Below are 16997 nucleotides of genomic sequence, written 5' to 3'. Positions count from 1 at the left end.
GTTAGCAATTCATTACCTGCAAAAATTCGATCCCCGACGTGGGGAGCTGTTTAAGACCTGCTGTTTTTTAAAAAGCATAAACCTCAAAGTATGTTAAATATGTTGTTAGATTCCCAAGGTCAGAATGGATCCCTTTATCTTGCTCTTCCTCCCAGCTGGCTTTCCTCCGTAAGGGTGGAAAACGACTTAGCTCGTCTGAGCAGCTGCAGGCGAAGCTTCCGCCTCTGCACCGGGGTCATCGTCCCCCCCTCCCCAAATTGGCCTGAGCCCCATTTAATTCAGCATGAAAACTAACCTAATTAGGAATCAAATTCGCGCTTTTGTGAGAGACCGGCGGTGAGTGACCTAACACCTCCCCCGCCGCCGCCCCCGCGTTTCCAGGTCTTTTGCAAAACCTCCTGGAGCCGGGACGTCGCCCCAGGGCAGCCGACTCGCTCCCTCCGCCTACCTGGCCCCCGACTTCTCTCCCTCCTTTTTAAGCCGCGGAGACTCTGGTTTTGCGAATGTGACTCCAACATTCTTTACGTGGACTTCCAGAAAAGAACTGCCCGGGGCCGGCGTTCGGGCGAGGCGGTGCATCTGACGCCGGGCGGAGCCGAGCGCGTTTCTGTCGTCTGCGCAGTCCGGGGTCCCCGCGGGTTCCCAGCCCTCCCGGGTCGGCGTCGGGCCGCGGCGGCGGCGAGGTGACTCCCGTCCGCCCAGGAGCCAGCGGCGGCCAGCGGGGTCCCCGGCAGACCCGGCTGGTGACTGCTGCAAAGACGCAATTCTTTTAACCGTGGTTTGGGCTAATGATGGGTGACGCTTGCGTGAACGCAGTGTTTGTTTTACCTTCGCCAGCCCGCGGGAGGCGGCGCGCGCCTGGGCGCCCCAGCGCGGGACGCTGGAGCTGCAAACCCCAAACCTTCTCAGGCTGGGGAGTGGTCTCAGGGCCACCTCCTATCACGCAAGGCCTTTCTCACTAGCTGGGCCTTGCCTCGGTGGGGGTCAGGGCGGATTCGGCCTTCTGTCTGGCGTGGGCCGGGGTCTGGGGGGGGGCTGTGGCCACCAGGGTGCACCTGGGACCCACGCCCTTGGGGAGGCACCTTCTGGAAACCAAGTCCACGCGTGTCTCTCGTCCCTGATACCCCCTTTGGCCGTAGTAGGAGTGCCCAGCTTTGGGTACCTACCTCGGCCACCCCCATCCCCGCCAGGAGGCCAAGGGTGCCATGGGAGGGGGCCTCGGGGCTGGTCTCTGGCTGCAGCCTAGGTTGCCGCTAGAGGGTGACCCCTGGATTTGAGGCTCATGATTTGGGGGTGCCTCAAACCGACTTTTTCTCCCTCGCCCCCGCAAAACCAAGAAATGCACTTAAAATGAGAGATTGCTTGGGACGTGTCTATATGGGTAACGGGGAAATACCGAATACCCAGGATTATGCTAAGGTAAGGGGGGTAAAAGCACATGAAAGGTCTGTTACTTGGACATTTCCCCGCTAGGTTGTTGTGGGCCTGAATTATCGAGGAAACTGGATCCATACTCCACCTGCCTGTGCCAGTGTAGACAGAATCTGGAGACTGGGCCTCTCCACGGATGAGTCTGCCTGGCTTCCCACTGCATCTCCGAAACCCTCCCAATTTTAAAAATCCGGGCGGGCGTGGGGTAGAAATTGGGGCACAGTCGGGGGTGGAGGGGAGCGAAATTGGGGCACAGTCAGGGGCGGAGGGGAAGAGCCAGGGCGCAGCGACAAGCTCTGATTTCCCGCTCCCACCCAGGCCCCTGCGGCGAGGGGGACACGTGCGCGTGGGTGGGAAGGGGCGCGAACCAGGGATCGCAGACCACGGAGACCCTCCAGACTGTCGCTGCATCCGCTTATCCGCGGGGCAGAGACCCCTCCCGGTCGTCGGTCTTCCTCCACCAAAAGCCCAGCGGCAAAAGCGTCGGCATTCACCCCAACCCGAGGTCCTGGGCTGCGTCGCCCCCCTCCTGGCCCCCGCCCCCATCCCCGCCGGGCGTGGGGCTGAGAAGACTGCCGGGTTCCAATTCGAGTTAGCTCCCCGCGGCCTCCGCGGGCGACAGGCCCCTCCTGCAGTGGGGGCCGCGCCGGCGGCGGCGGGGGCGGGGGCGGGAGGGCAGGTAACGCGGACCAATTTGCCCCAGGCTTTATCGACAAGTGGCTTAACTAGGAATTTGCGTTGACAACTCAGCACCTCAGTCAGGGCTCCGGCGGCGGACCGGGATGACAGGCTGCGCCGGGGGCGGGGGAGCTTTAGGGGCGGGTGGCCCGAGAGCCAGGGAGCCCGAGGCTTCAAAGCCACCCGAAGGCGGCCTCGGCCCGGCCCGCGCGCGCGCGGCATGGACGGAGTGGACCCAGGCGCCCGGGGCGCGCTGCCCGGACTGGGCCCCGGCGGGTGGTGAGCGCGGCCCGGTGGGCGCTGGACTGTCTGTCCTGGCGAAGTAGGTGGCCGTGTATATTTTTGTTCAAGTGGTGTTTATGTTAATGAAAAAAGGATGGAATTACAAACAGCCCGCCGCCCGATCGCTGTGGCCGCCGGGCACTCGCGCGCGCTCGCGTCCGAGGCCCAATCAAAGGGCGCGCGCTCCGGGCGGGCTGCGGGACCTTCAGCAGAAGCCCCCCCCCCACATAACTGGGTGCAATCGTCCTGCGCCCTCTCCAGCCTCCGCCCCCCAAATCAGGAACTCTCTGCTTGCAATCATCCCCCCGCCCATCTCGCCCCCGCCTCGCAGTAGCTCAATCAGGTTGTGGATAAGAAAAAACGCTAATTTAAGTCCTGCAGCTCTTTTTTTTTTTTTTTAAGGGCACCAGATAACTCATCCGGGATGCTTAGATGGGGCTCAAATTCAGTCTATCTCCTCCCTTTCACCACCCTGCCTTCCCTAGTGGCTTTCCCCCCTTCCTTTTGATAATATAATTAGCCCGGATTTTGACTTTTGCTTCCCCCGCTGGCTCTTTTTCTGGGGAAAGCAGTTGGGCTTTCCGAAGGCCACTCCAGCCCCCCAGCCCATCCCATCCCAAGAGAACCTTTTCCCCTGGCCTCCAACACCTCCGCCCTCTTTTCCTTGGTCGGTGGGGAAGGGCCGTGGCCGCCTTTTCCCTCCCTTGTTTGAGAACCGTGAGTGGGAAAAGCACGAGCAGAGGAGAGCGCCCCACCTGCAGCTCGAGAGTGGCGGTGGCCGTGGCTGTGCCCTGGCCGTGGCCGTGGCCCACAGGGTGGATGTTGCCCGGGCCAGCCCACCGGGGCTGGTACGGGCACCATCCCCCGCTGCTGCAACCACAGCCCGGCACTTCCACCGCCCTTTCCAGGCTCGGTGCTGCCGGGGCCGCTCAGATAGAGCAAAAGGGAGACTTCAGGGTCCTGTGTCATCTTTCCCCAGAGGACCTTGGATTGAGGAGATTTGGGTTCACCGATCCATTTCTGCAGCTCTTCAGCACACTCTGCTTGTGTAGACACTGCTCCCCGCCCTGCCCCATCAGTTCACCCCCAACCCCCCGTTTTGGAACGCAGGGTGCCTGGCTGCCTGCAGTAGAAGGCAGGGGGCCCAGAGGACACCCCCACTGGTGGCTTCCAAGCTGGAGAGCCCCGCACTTCAGAGCCACTCGGGGCAGGCACCGCCATTTCCCCCGCTTTGAATCTCTGCTTCCCCTGGTACTGCAAAGCACACCGACAGTACTTCAAAAACGCTTTGGAGATAGACAGGGCTTGCCCAGCCTCCGTAATCCAATTAGCACCCCAGCGGTAAAGAAGTCAACGGTACCAAAGAAACAAAACTCACAAGCAAGAGGAAAAATAGAGGGGTAATCACTTGGCCAAAGGAGCGTTCTGCATGCAAACTTTCTCTGCAAGGAGCGGTGTCCTGGGGTGGTTCACTCTAACAGAAGGTCTAGGTGGCAGAAACGCTCACACGCCTCGAGGTGGGTTACAGGGGACAAGGTGGTTATTTGAGGACTCTGCCCCTCCCTCTGTCCTGCAGCACGTTAGGGCTCCAGGCCGACCCCTTTGCTGGGAGCTGGGAGGGTGGAACCGGGTTCTTCCTGCCTCTTGGGTACTGGAGTTAGCCGAGCCCTCCGCGGGTGAGTGTGTGTTTTTAACCTGAGACGGCAGGGTCTGGAGGAGGGAAGTGCAAGCCGAGTTGTGTAGGTGCATTTTGGGGAATAGCAGTGCCAGAGCTTTCATCGGATACTCAAACTGACACATCCCCCCTCTCAAAGAAGAGCCACCGAGACAGAACAACGTGGGCCTGAGTCACCCTTATCGGTACCCGGTTCTTGCAAAGAGCTGCTATCTGTCAGACTCTTGCACACGGCCGACACCCCCTGGGCGACTTTTATAACCTTGACGTTGAACAGAGGAGAAAAAAATTCAAGGAGGGACAGGGGTGCGCACAGCACCCTCCTCGGTGGGCCTGAATCCCGTCCCCTCTCCTGCAGGGCCGTGGAGGGCACAGGCTCAGCTCACCCACGTTTCTTTTTTTTGTAGGGCCACGCTGGGGTGGCGGCACCGGGGTGGGAGACGGGGCGAGGGGCTCCAGGGTTGCTTCCCGGAGCCTCTCCCCTCCTCCGCCACCGCCTTGCTCAGCTCTTGGCCGCGGTTTGCCGCCCACCGGGGTTCCATTGTCCGCACACCTTCAGCAGGTGCGGGCGGGTCCTCCTCCCCGCCCACTTCGTGTCCTCGCGGGCGGAGACAGACGGAGGGGCTTGTGCTGGCAACACCGCTCTCCGTGAGTGAGTGGCGATGGGTGGCGAGGCCGCGCCCAGGTAGCTTGCACCTCGCTCACGGAGATGGGGCGGCTCCCCCGACCCGGGGCTCTGGACGTCGGGGACCAGGTTAGAAGACGGAGAGGGTCCCCTGGGCCACTCTGCAGGGCTAGAGGTCGCCCTCACCTGGCCACATGGGAGGTTCCAGGGACTGCACTGGGTCCGGGCGCCGCGCGGGAGCCCCCTTCTCCGCCCGAGCCACTTTCTCCAGGGCTGGCGGAGGCCAGATGCCGGAGCCCGGAGCCCCGGACTGGCCTGCGAGCTGGCGGGGCCCTTCCTGCGCGTCCCAGCCATTTATTCCATCCTGCAATTAAACCCGAGGTCAAATATCTCCTTAACGACGCTATCAGCCCAGCGGCTCATTATGGCGTATATATAGCCATAAAGTAGGGGTTGCAGCGAGGAGTAGATGAAAATTATTGTGTTCTGGGAATGAATCCTTTTAGCAGAAACCAGAGCTGTTATTTACCGCGGAGAGCTAAGTACAGGCTGGGTCTTCCAGGCGGCACCAGCCGCAGCGGCCCAGCTTCCAGGCCCTTTCCGGCGGTGCCTGGCCCCGGTGCAGGCCTGCCACCGCTGCGCCCAGGCCAGAAGGCGCAGAGCGGCCGCGTCCCGCGGAGCAGCAGGGTGCGTGCGGGCGGCTGGTGCCGGTCTCAGCTCCCAGGTTGGGAGCTCGAGGGGCCCACTCCCCCCGTCCATCGCCGCGGCCTCTAGCAGGACTGCAAGAAGGTGCCCGGAGCTCGGTGGGGCCAGCACGTCCGGCTTCTAGGGTGGCTCTACCTCCACCGTGCTGCCTGGGGTGGGCTCCCCAACCTCTCTGCAGTTCAATAACAGCCTCGTCTATAAAGTGGGGAGACCGTTACGCCTCCTCCTGGGGAGCAAAGGAGGATTATCAATAAATTAGAAGTGAATGCAGAGGCCGTAGCCCAGCGCCGGGTCCAGGGAAGTTTGGTGAATGGTGGCTAAAAGAGAAATCATGAGGACGCTGATAAAAAGGACTCTGGGGGCTGCTGAAATGAATGAATGAATGAATGACACCACTGTGAGAGATTTGGAGTCCAGGGTTGGACAGGCTCTGGCTCGGAGGATGGGGAGGGTGCCCAGACAGTCACCAGCCGTGCACGCCAGCTTGGGTGACTCAGTTCCCTTGTCCAGGCCCCCAGATCTTCCTCTCTGAGCACCATCTGGCCCAGAGTTGCTGCGATTAGCTGAGATGCTACCGCCCGGTGTTCAGCTCAGGCTCAAACGTTGTCTCATTCCCTGCCCCTCCTTCACATTCTAGATGTCAGGGTGGCCCCAGTTGGAACCAGAAGCTTCCAGACACACTGGTGAGGCTCACCTCCACCCTGGCCCCGCTGGGGGGGGTGGGGATTGTGTGGGCCAGAACATCCCCGAATGTGGCCTCTCAGGAAGTGGCTGGGTGACCCGCAAGCTACAAATATTTGGACAAACCAGATGGGGGAGTCCCCGGTCTAAATGTTTGTCCAAGGCCTCCCAGGGGCAAGATTAACTGCAGAGCTAATGGCCTCCCCTGGTCGGGGCAGGTGTGTCCTAGAGCTGTGGTCCCCACCCCCACCCCCCACCCCCCGGCCGCTGACCAGCACCCAGTGGCCTGTTAGGAGCTGGGCCGCACAGCAGGGGGCGAGCGGTGGGCCAGCGAGCAAGTGAAGCTTCATCCGTACTTACAGCCGCCCCCGCCCATCACTCACCATCCACTGACACCGCCCCCCGCCCCATGGAAACATTGTCTCCCACGAGACCGGGTCCTGGTGCCAAAAGTGTTAGGGACTGCTGTCCTAGAGGAGAGTGGTGATGCCCCCCACCCCCACTGGCCACGGCCCTACTTCCTTGGCTCCCAGGCTGGGCAGGACACCAGACCCCCCATCCCTTCCCCAGGGGCTCCTGCCCAGAGGTTCTGAGAGCTCCAGGCAGACCGCCGTGAGCTGTTCCGGGCAAGAGCACGTCTTCCTGACCCCTCCTGTTCAAAACCACACACATGCACACACATGCACATGCACACACACGCACATGCACACGCACACACATGCACATGACACACACATGCACATGCACACACACGCACATGCACACACACGAACACACATGCACATGCACACGCATGCACATGCACACACGCACACACATGCACATGCACACACGCACACACATGCACATGCACACACACGCACACACACGCACACACACAGCCAACAACCAGATCCCCGGCACTGTCTGCTCGGGGCAGCCTCCTGCTGTCCTCGAGTGCTGTCCTGTTGGCTCAGCCGCGCACCTCCTTCCATGCCACCCATCCAGAAACGGAGACCCCGGGGAGCCCCAGGGGGTCCTCCTGAGCTTCGAGTCCTGCCGAGGAAGGGGTGTCACATGAAGCTTCTCTTCTTTCTTACCCACCGTGGGCCTTTCTGCAGTGGCTTGCAGCTCTGAGAAGGGAGGTGCTTGGTCATAGTGCTGTTGGACCTCGGGCAGGTCCCACTCAGTCTCTGGGTCTTCCTCTTCCTCTTCTTCTTCTTCTGGGGAATGGGGGCGGGCGTCTGTTAACCCTCTAGAGACCAGGCCTCCCGCCTCTGACATTCAATGGCGTGGCCGTCTGTCTTCGTCCGATCGGCTTGTCTCTTGATGGGCTGTCACGCCCATGGCCACCCCTGGCCCCCTCCCAAAGCACACGCCAGGGGCCTCCCCGGCATTTCACGGTCACAGCCCGAGGAGGCAGCTTTCCATTTGGGGAAACTGAGGTTCAGAGACGCTGGATAACTCATGCAAGGGCACACAGCGATCGAGTGCTGTCACACTGGTCACCCCTCTGCGGCCACGCCGGACACTTGCGCCAGTGAGCTGGTGAGGCGCCAGTGAGCTGGTGAGGAGGGACCTGGGTGCGGGACCTGCTCCGAGGTGAGCCTGTGCCGGGCTCTTCCCGCAGACGGCTCCGTGGCTGCCCCCAGGGAGAAATTCGACAGGCTTGATGACGTAGCTTCGCCACTCAGAGTAGAGTTTCTACCCAGGGATGCTGCAGGACGCAATTCTTGTTGGTTGGCGGATATAATAAATATGTGGTTTATTGCTCTACAACGATACGCACTAAGGGCTGCGGCCCGTGGCACCCGGGAGCGCCCAGGAGGGAAGACAGGCAAGCACGTCGCTGGGCGGCTCCACGCAAATCCGTGAGCCTCAGGTGCGCCCACGAACGCCAGCCCCGGCGGGGGGAGGCCGTGTCGGAAATGGCGGGGCCGGCTTCCTCGCTGGCCACTGTCCGGGTTGTGGTGCTGCTGGGAGGGTCTCCCACCCGGGATGACAGATGCGTTCAGGGTGACGCACGCCCTTGCAGGCGCACGGCCTGTTAGTCACGGCGGGACAAGCTCTGCCCGGCGCTTTTATTGCATTAGAAGCTTGTTTGCCCCCCTGCGAGAGCCGGCTGCTGAGAGAAGCCCGAGGACAATGCCCTGATTGTGGCCTTCAGGGCCTCCAAATTGCAAATTGCAGTTCTTGCACAAACTAAGTTCCTTCTGTTTAAAAAAAGAAAAAAAAAAAGAAAATTTTTTTTCTATGCTCTCCCCCTTCTGAGAGTGAGATTGAATGCTCGCCTTGTGGCAGGCCCGCTCCGGCGGGAGAGGAAATAACAGAAGATCCAGAAGGATTAGGCTCTCGAAGGCACCTTTTCCCGTCTGGGAGCGTACTCGGGCCTGTTCTCTCCGTTCAGCACGGATTTTTACAGCTGGTCCCTCGGGAGAACGGCGCTAAGTACAGCCGGTGTCTGGCCACGGGGACCCAGTGACAAGGATCAGGTTTAAGGAGCGCTCCCTGTGTTTCTGGACCGTGTGTCCGTTATCCCGTTTCATCCCCAAAACTGGCGGTGGAGGCAGGCAGCGTAGGGAGGGCGGCTCCAGACAAGGGCAGGGGGGCCAGCGAGTGGGCGTTTGTCTTCAGAGCTCGAGTGCCTTGGGGACAGCCGGTGAGCTCCTGTGGCCACCAGGGACATTGCCAGGCACGCCGGCAGGGTGAAGGAGCCGTAGTAGACCACGGTGCAGGCGTTTGGGGCCTGGGCTGGCGTTACACTAAACTGCTTAATTTACGTATCAGGTTTATGGTAAAACAGTCGACTTCAGGGAACCCTCAGATCACTCCCGAAGTCCTCACAATTGCTTTCTAAAAAGAGGGAGGGGAGGGGGGGTGTTCATATTTGCATTTTAGCGTTTGTGAGTCATCCGGAGCGTCTGTTCTTCATAAGGACTCTTTTCCAAACAGAACTCGTGAAGAGGTGACCGACATTTAAAGGCAATCTTGGATGCAAACCGTTTGATTGGACCAGCAATTGCGTCACCATCAAAACCAGCTCTGTCCTGGTCTTTCCAAGACATTAAGTGAAATCTGTCCAGACAGGATTTTTCTTCCAGATAATCCGGGGCCAGGGGCCATGGGAAGGGGTGGAAATGGAACAAGATGAGATGGGAGCTGATAAATGGTTGGAGCTGGGAAAGAGCAGATGGAGGCTGGTTATACTATTTTCTTTACTTTTGTGTGTTTTATTTATTTATTTTTCCATGATAAAAAAAAATTACACTCACCTTTCTTGAGCTCACAGGGACCAACATGGCGCGACTGGGGCCTGAGGCAGAGTTCCTTGGCCGAAAGGATGAATTAAAGAGACTTGCACACGAACCCCGAGAAGAGTGGGAAGGCATCCTAGGCATTTGAAGCTAGCAGGAAACTGATACGATCTGGCCCCTCCATCATTTTACAGTCAGAAATGTGAGACCAGAAAGGGTCACTGGCTTGTCCAATTTGCACAGCAAGGGATGAGATTTCAGAACTGATGCAGACTTCTGGTCCTATTTTAAATCATGTCCTATAGCAGGGCAAAATAATTTAGTGTTTGCTATTTGCCTTTGTCGGTTTGCAATGCTGCCACAGAGCACCGTGGCCTGGGCTGTCTTCCTGGTCATAGACCTCTGTTTTCTCACGTGTCCTCGTAGCAGAAAGAGGGTGAGAGAGTTCTGCAGGGTCCTTTTCATAAAGGCACCGATCCCATCCTAGGCCACCACCCTCATGGCCTAATCCCCTCCCAAGGCCCCACCTCCTGATACCATCACCTTGGGGGGCAAACATTTCAATTTCGAGGCGGGCGGGGGCACATTCAGTCCGTAGCACCGTTGTGGGAAAATCATTTAAGGCAGCCAAACAAGCCTTACACCTCACATCTGGGTAAAGCAGGTGAGCACGGCAGCAGACACCTGCAGCTCCCAAATATCTGGATGCTTTCAGGTGCGTGGCCAGCGCTTCTAGCTCAGGCGTCCTCAAACTACAGCCCGAGGGCCACGTGCGGGTGTTTTTGCCCGTTTGTTTTTTTACTTCAAAATAAGACGTGTGCAGTGTGTGCATAGGAATTTGTTCATAGTTTTTTTTTTTAAACTATAGTCCGGCCCTCCAACGGTCTGAGGGACAGTGAACCGGCCCCCTGTTTAACAAGTTTGAGGACCCCTGTCTGGTGAGCTGGAATTTCGTATTTTCCCAGGATGTTTTGGGATTGGCTGGAGTTTCCTATTTTCCCAGGATGTTTTGGGATTGGCTGGAATACCTATAGACATGTGACTGTCCACGGTCGCACCCTCTCCACCTTTTCAGATACTAAGATGACAGCAGGTGACATGACTGATACCACTCGAGGTACTTTGAGTAGATGGCATTTGATGCAGGGGACTAGGGGTTTCCAAAGTCATTGAAAAGGCCGGATGGGTGCGCTCAGCTCTGGGCGCCCAGGAATGTCTCTTGTGACCACACAGAACTGACGTGCAAACAGCTGTGGCTGCAATCCTTGATCGGGAAGGCACCGCCCACTGGCCTCTTGACACCCCAAAGCAGGTGCCTGGGTGCTGGGGTGCCACTGCAGGAGCCCCAGGTCTCCACGCTGCGGGCACCTGCACGGCCCAGAGCGGGGCTCTGCCCCAGCTGCCTGGCGTCTACCCTGGTCTCCTGCGACCGCATCTCCTTGGCTGAGTCTCATCCTTTCCAGCACCTTGGCTGCAAAGGAGCCTGGGAAATGTGGTTCTTTTACTTTCCGGAATCGGAAGGTGGATGGGAAAAGGAGAGTGGGCGCTGGGGGCCAGGCGGTCCCACTCTGCTGGTGGTTTAGACCCGGCCCTGCAGACGCGGGGATGCTCCCTGTCTGAGAGGTGAGGTCTGTGGCTTCTTCCCTGGAAACCCGGCAGGCCCCTGAGGCCACCTCGCCAGCCAGACTGTGGCAGAAGTGATGCCGGGTGACTTTCGGGGCCAGGTGAGCAGCTTCTGCCTGGCACTCTCTCAGGACACACGCCCTGGGGGCCCTGAGCTGCCTACTAAGGGGGTCTGGCTACCCTGAAGCCACCAGGCGGGAGAGACCTCGTGGAGAAGCCACGTAAAGATGGGAGAAAGTTCCAGAGCCTCTGCTGCTCCAGCCCCTCTCTGCTGCTTGAGTCTTCCCAGCCCAGGTGCCAGTTTCGGGAGTGAAGGAGCCTCCCGACGCCCCCAGCCCAGCCCCCCTCCCCCACCCGATCGCGTGGGGGACCCTGAGCCACAGCCACCCAGCAGGCCCCTCTCGGATTTCTGACCCGCAGGAACTGTGAGGAATCATAAAAGACTGTTGTTTAAAGCCACTGCATTTTGGCATGATTTGTTATGCAGCCAGAGATGACCAGAAAAAATCTGATTTACATTTTTAAAAGTAAACTTTTTATTGCAATAGAACATATATACAGAGAAGCCCACAAATCAGCTCAACGAGTTTTCTCGAAGGAAGCACCGTCTTGTGAGCGGATCTGGACACGTCCCCTCCATCCTCCAGAAGCCCCTGCAGCCCCCACGGCTCCCAGGTGACCCCTCTCCTGGTGTGGAGCCACAGGGACAGTCCCGCCTGATTCTGAACGTGGTATTTGTGGAATCCTGCAGAACGTGCCGTTTTGCGCATGCCCCTTTCTCTCTGCGCCACGTTTGTGAGAATCCGCCAGGTCGCTGCACAGAGCCGGCTCGTTCATTTTCATCACCGTGTGTCCTGTTCCATCCCACGACGTGCCACTGTGCCCCCCAAAGCGTGGTCCCCAAAACAGAGGCAGAGGGAGGTCCCCAGTGAGGAGGCTGAGGACCAGCTGCTGTAGGTATGACGGAGACCCTGGTTCCTGATAAGTAACTCTAGCCCAGTGGGGACAGCATGACAAAGGTGGCCGTGCGTCCTGGGGCAGAGCAGGTCTACGCCCGTTGTCCTGCTGTTTTGTCCAGGTTGGACAAAGATGGGCAGAGAAAATCGTTTAGAAAGTGACAGAGACAGACACCTGGAGAGAACACAGACGGAGACACACAGAGAAAGCCACATGATGACAGAGTGACAAACGGTCCACGCCGAGGAACGCCCAGGATGCTGGTAACGCCAGGAGCTGGGACCGTATGCTGGCTCAGAGCCTTCAGAAGGGACCAGCCCTGCTGTCACCTGCTGTCACCTGCTGTCACCTTTCGGGCTTCCGGCTCCAGAACTGTGGGAGGACACACACATTGCTAGTGCTTTAAGCCACCCGGGTAGTGGCCATTTGTGACGGCAGCCACAGGAGAGCAATGCGGGTTAGACATCTGATTTTTCACATATCGGCACATATGTGCATTTGTTAGATAAAAGGCAGGGCGTTGCAAATCAGTGCGCAACGCATAAAATCCATTACAGGGCGTTGGTGCAACTGGCGACAGGTCTAGTTTTATCCGTACATCTCATGTGCCGATAAAGATAAAAATCCAGGACTACGCGGAGTTCCTCTTGCTTTAGTTATTTCATTCTTTTAAACAACAAACAGTGCGGCTAACACAAACAGAACACATTTTTCATGAAGCAAACAGAAAGGGTTCAGTGCACTTGGATGATCCGCGGCTCCCACCGGCGTGGAAACAGGGCGGGGGCTGCAGACCGTGGTGTGTGTGGCGCGTCTGTGCGTCTGTGGGGTTTGGGGTTTTGCTCATTTTGGGGGACGGGAGCGGAGCCTTTCCGAGAAGTGCAGGCAGCCCGCTGGCTCCGGGCGCGGCGCCGGCTCCTGCTCAGCGGCTGCCGGTGCGAGCTGGGTTTGGGGGGCGCTTTGCCTGCCCTGGGCCTCTGAGGGCACAGATGCAGGCGGGACCCCCACCCTCTGGGATAATTTGTTCCCTGAGACCCCATCTGTCCCCGGGCCTGGGGACACGCCAGTGGGAACCTCCAGCCCCCTGAGTGGCCCGGGCAGCACCCATGGCTTTGCAAATTCCCCAGTGCTCCTACGATTCCCCGAACATCTGGGAACAAACACCCTTCTCCGCATTGCCGGGCATTAATCTATCCAATCCTCCATGGTGCTGGGTGGCCAGACTATTGCTAGCATCAACCCCACTCGACAGGGGAAACTGAGGCACAGAGAGGTGACGTCGCTTTGCCACAGCGGCACATGCAGAACTAGGACCCCAGAGTGCCACTGTCCCCCTGAAGAGTGGGGGCCTGGCGCCCCAAGAGGAGGCTTTGGGGGTGGACTCCCCTTGGCTCCCTGTCTCCGTCCCTAGTTGGTTCCTTCCCTGTCTCCCTGGTTCGGGTCAAGCCCCGCCTCCTCGCAGGGGCCGTCCCACCTACAAGGCGCCCTCCCTACTGCTCATGTCCCCCCAGTTTATTTTCTTCTCGGTGCTACACTTGTCACCATCTAAAATATGCTCCTTGGCCGGGCGTGGTGGCCCACGCCTGTAATCCTAGCACTCTTGGAGGCCGAGGCAGGAGGATCGCTTGAGCCCAGGAGTTCGAGACCAACCTGAGCAAGAGCAGGACCCCGTCTCTATGAAAAATAGAAAGAAATTAGCCAAACAACTAAAAATAGAAAAAATTAGCCGGGCGTGGTGGCGCATGCCTGTAGTCCCAGCTACTCGGGAGGCTGAGGCAGGAGGATCGCTTGAGCCCAGGAGTTTGAGGTTGCTGTGAGCTAGGCTGATGCCACGGCACTCTAGAGTGAGACTCTTTCTAAAAAAATTTAAAAAAAAAATAAAGCATGTCCCTTGTTTGGTGTCCTCTGCCCCTTCTACAAGTCCCTGTCCTGGGGGCAGCAAGTGTCCAGCCTCGTTCCTGGAGGTCGTAACCTCCCGACACCCGGTGTGGTGCCAGCTCAGAGGTCCTGGAGCTCGACATCCTCATGATCCATGCACATGGTGACGATGGGGGCGCTGCTGGGGGTGTGGGGGCTGCCCCTCAGCCTCCCCGACACGCACGTGCACCTGCCGAGTGCCAGGCACGCGGGGCCCCACCCTCCGCGAGAACGAGACGGCTACCCCGCAGTGACGCGAGGACGCCGGGGAGCGAGGGGCCCAGTGAGCGGGGGCCGCCTTCTGCAGCCCGGCCTCAGGGGCGGCAAGGTCTGGGGAAACCCCGAGGGGTCAGCTTCTCTTACGTTAGGGGTCAAGGGCCCCGCAAGCCCTTGACCCCTAGCGTGTTGGGCGTGTTGGGCGCAGCTGGGCGTCTGGAGCCCCGGAACCCAGGCGCTCGGTGGCGCTTGCTCCAGGGGGGCCACGCGAGCAGGACTCAGCACGAGAGGGGAGCAGGCCGCCCCAGAGGCCCTGAGCGGGGGTCCGGGCGCCCCCACACCGTCCCTCTCCCCCTCCCTGGGCCCCTGGCGTGGGCGTGTGTGCGTGACACGGCGCACACCGTGTGCCTGAGCCCCCCGCTCAGGTCCCTCCCGCAGCGGCTCCGTGTGCTCCGTGTGCTCCGTGTGTTCTGTGTTCTGCTCCGTGTGCTCTGTGTGCTCCGTGTGCTCCGTGTGTTCTGTGTTCTGCTCCGTGTGCTCCATGACCCGCATGGCCTTCGCGTCTGGCCGGCTCGGCCGCCCGGACGGCAGCAGCTCCCGGAGGAGGGATTAGGGTGCTATGGTCGGAATGCGGGCAGAGAGCTCTTGATTTCCAAAACAGGCTCTCGGAGCGTGCGGCGTCCGGATGGTCCTGAGGCTCGGAGGGGGACCCCGCCCTTTCCGTGTCAAGAGGCAGGACCCCCGGAGCAGGTCCCGGAATCTCACAGAGGTCACGGTGGGTCCCCCACCCCCCACCTGCACCCGTCGTCAGAGGGGGGCTGGGAGGAGGGAGTGAGGCCGGCGAGGGGGGGGGCGGCAGGATCTTGGGGCTGGGCCTGGATGGGGCGGGAGGCGCGGGGTGTGCACTCAGAGAACCCTGGGGGGGCACTCAGACAACTGGGGGGGCCAGTGGCAATGCCCCTCGACTACTTGTCCACATAGACACGTTCTCCTCAGCAGGAAGGGGACAAAAATTTCCCAGGTGGCAGAGAAAAATAGTAGCCCCGGTGTGTGCGTGTCCCGGGGCTGCCAGAACAAATTAATTACCACAAACTGGGCAACTTGAGACAGCAGAACGGTTGTTCTCTCCCAGTCCTGGAGGCCAGGCGTCTGCGGGGAAGGCGTTGGCAGGGCCGTGCTCCCACCGAGGGGCCCGGGATCCTTCCTGCCTCTTCTGGCCTCCGCTGGCTCTGGTGGACAGTCCTTGGCCTGCGGCAGCTTCGCCCGAACCTCTGCCTCTGTTCCAGGCAGCCGCCTCCTCCATCTCCGCGCCTTTTCTTCTTCAATCTCTCGTAAGGACCCACCCCAAACCAGGGCGGCGTCACCCCGAGACCCCTACACACATATCCACAGAGACCCCTGTTCATTCTCCGCAGGTGCCGGGGCTCAGGATGTGGACATCTGTTTTTTCTCTCGGGGGGAGGCTACCACTCAGCCCAGCACAGCCGGCAATAGCTGCTCAAAGCGCCTCGGCTGTGCTGGGATGATAGTTGTCGCAGCAGGAAACGGTTCCATTCATTAGCCTGGAAAGCAAAACTGGAGTGGGAGGAGGGAAGTGGGGTGGGAGATGTGTTAGTAGAGTCAGGCTTGGCTGCTGCAATGAAGTTCCAGGATAACTTGGAACAATGCTCCAGGTGTGCAGTGCTCCAGGTGTGCGGCGTGTGGGCCGATTCGGCAGTCCCCTGTGCCTGGGACCCAGAATTTCTGTCTCCCTGGTTCATCTGCCAACCACGGGATGCAGCCTCCACTTGCGCCACTCACCCCAACTCCCCTTTCTGGCCCAGGGGCAGGCGTGCCCAGGCTAACGCACATTGGCACGGCCGGGGCTCGCCATGGCCAGCCTGTGTCATCTCTCAGAGCCTGCGCGGTAGTGGCTGTTCAATGCTTGGGCTGTCACCATAACACACGCCTTTCCTTGCAGGCATGGCCGGGAAGTTGTAAATATCCCTTCCTCCTCTGCTCATGCCCCATTGGCCAGCACTTGGTCATGTGACCACAGCTAGCTGCAAGGGAGTCTGGGGAATGTATTTTTTTTTATTGAAAGGAGCCTTTTTTTTTTTCCTGGCGGAACATTCCAGTGCCAGGAAAGTCAGGGAAATGGGTAACTGGGGGAGAGTGAAGGTTCTCTGCGAGGGAGGGAACTGGTGTTCCGGGAACAGGCTCAGCATCTCCCGACTTTTCTGCTGCCTGGGGAAATCGTTGTAGAAAGGCTGGTGGGTCTTTGCCTGGCAAAGCCCCAGACCTGAGTGTGTTGTGGATCCTCCATAGCAGTTATGGGCCATCACTGGCTTCGTGTTGCTCGTTTGTACACAGCTAATTCCACCCCACACCCCACACCCCCAGCACGGCAAGGCTCTGGCTGTCTGTCCTTTGAGATGATAGCCCACTCTCTACCTGGGGGGGCGAGGAGAGCCGCACTGATTGCACCTGAGGCGCCAGGCTCTGCAGAGGGCAAGTGCCCGTGCATCGTGCTTTTCCAGCTGCTGCAGGAGCTGTCTGTAAACAGCCCTCCAGAGCGGCTCGCTCAAGGCCTGGGGGGGGGGGGCCTGGAGGCAGCTCCCAGCAGGAGGTGGCCCTGGGGCTGCCGTGCTGCTGCCGGCAGGCTGTGTGAGGTGACCGTCCACAGGAAGCCAAAGCCACCCCCTTTCCTTGGCAATGTCCCGCTTGCATTGTTCGCCTCAAAGCCTCCTGCCAGACCCCAAACCAAACACTCCCCCTGTCCTGTTCTCTTTTCGGTTCAGTGGCAGTGGAAAGCGAAATTGCTATGGGTAGGAGATGAGGGCTTTCCTTCGTGCCCTGCTCTCCTTCACCCACGGCTCACCGATTTTCAGCAGCTGTTTATTCACCCAGCAAATGACGAATAAATGCCATCTCTCGGGTACCTTCCGGAGGTCCAGAACCTGCGTCAGAGTGTGCCAGACATCACCTCTGTGCG

The 16997-nt window shown here is 59.5% G+C and overlaps 1 long non-coding RNA gene across 1 annotated transcript in view; it reads left to right on the top strand.

Moving 5' to 3' along the window:
- The window catches only part of LOC105871364 (uncharacterized), a 39157-nt gene that overhangs the window by 8938 nt on the left and 13222 nt on the right, over positions 1–16997 (top strand). The window lies entirely within an intron of this gene.

This window comes from Microcebus murinus, chromosome 20 (assembly GCF_040939455.1).
Source record: "Microcebus murinus isolate Inina chromosome 20, M.murinus_Inina_mat1.0, whole genome shotgun sequence".
NCBI lineage: Eukaryota > Metazoa > Chordata > Mammalia > Primates > Cheirogaleidae > Microcebus > Microcebus murinus.
The sequence above is the reverse complement of the archived record's forward strand: the minus strand, read 5'-3'. Positions and strand labels throughout refer to the sequence as shown.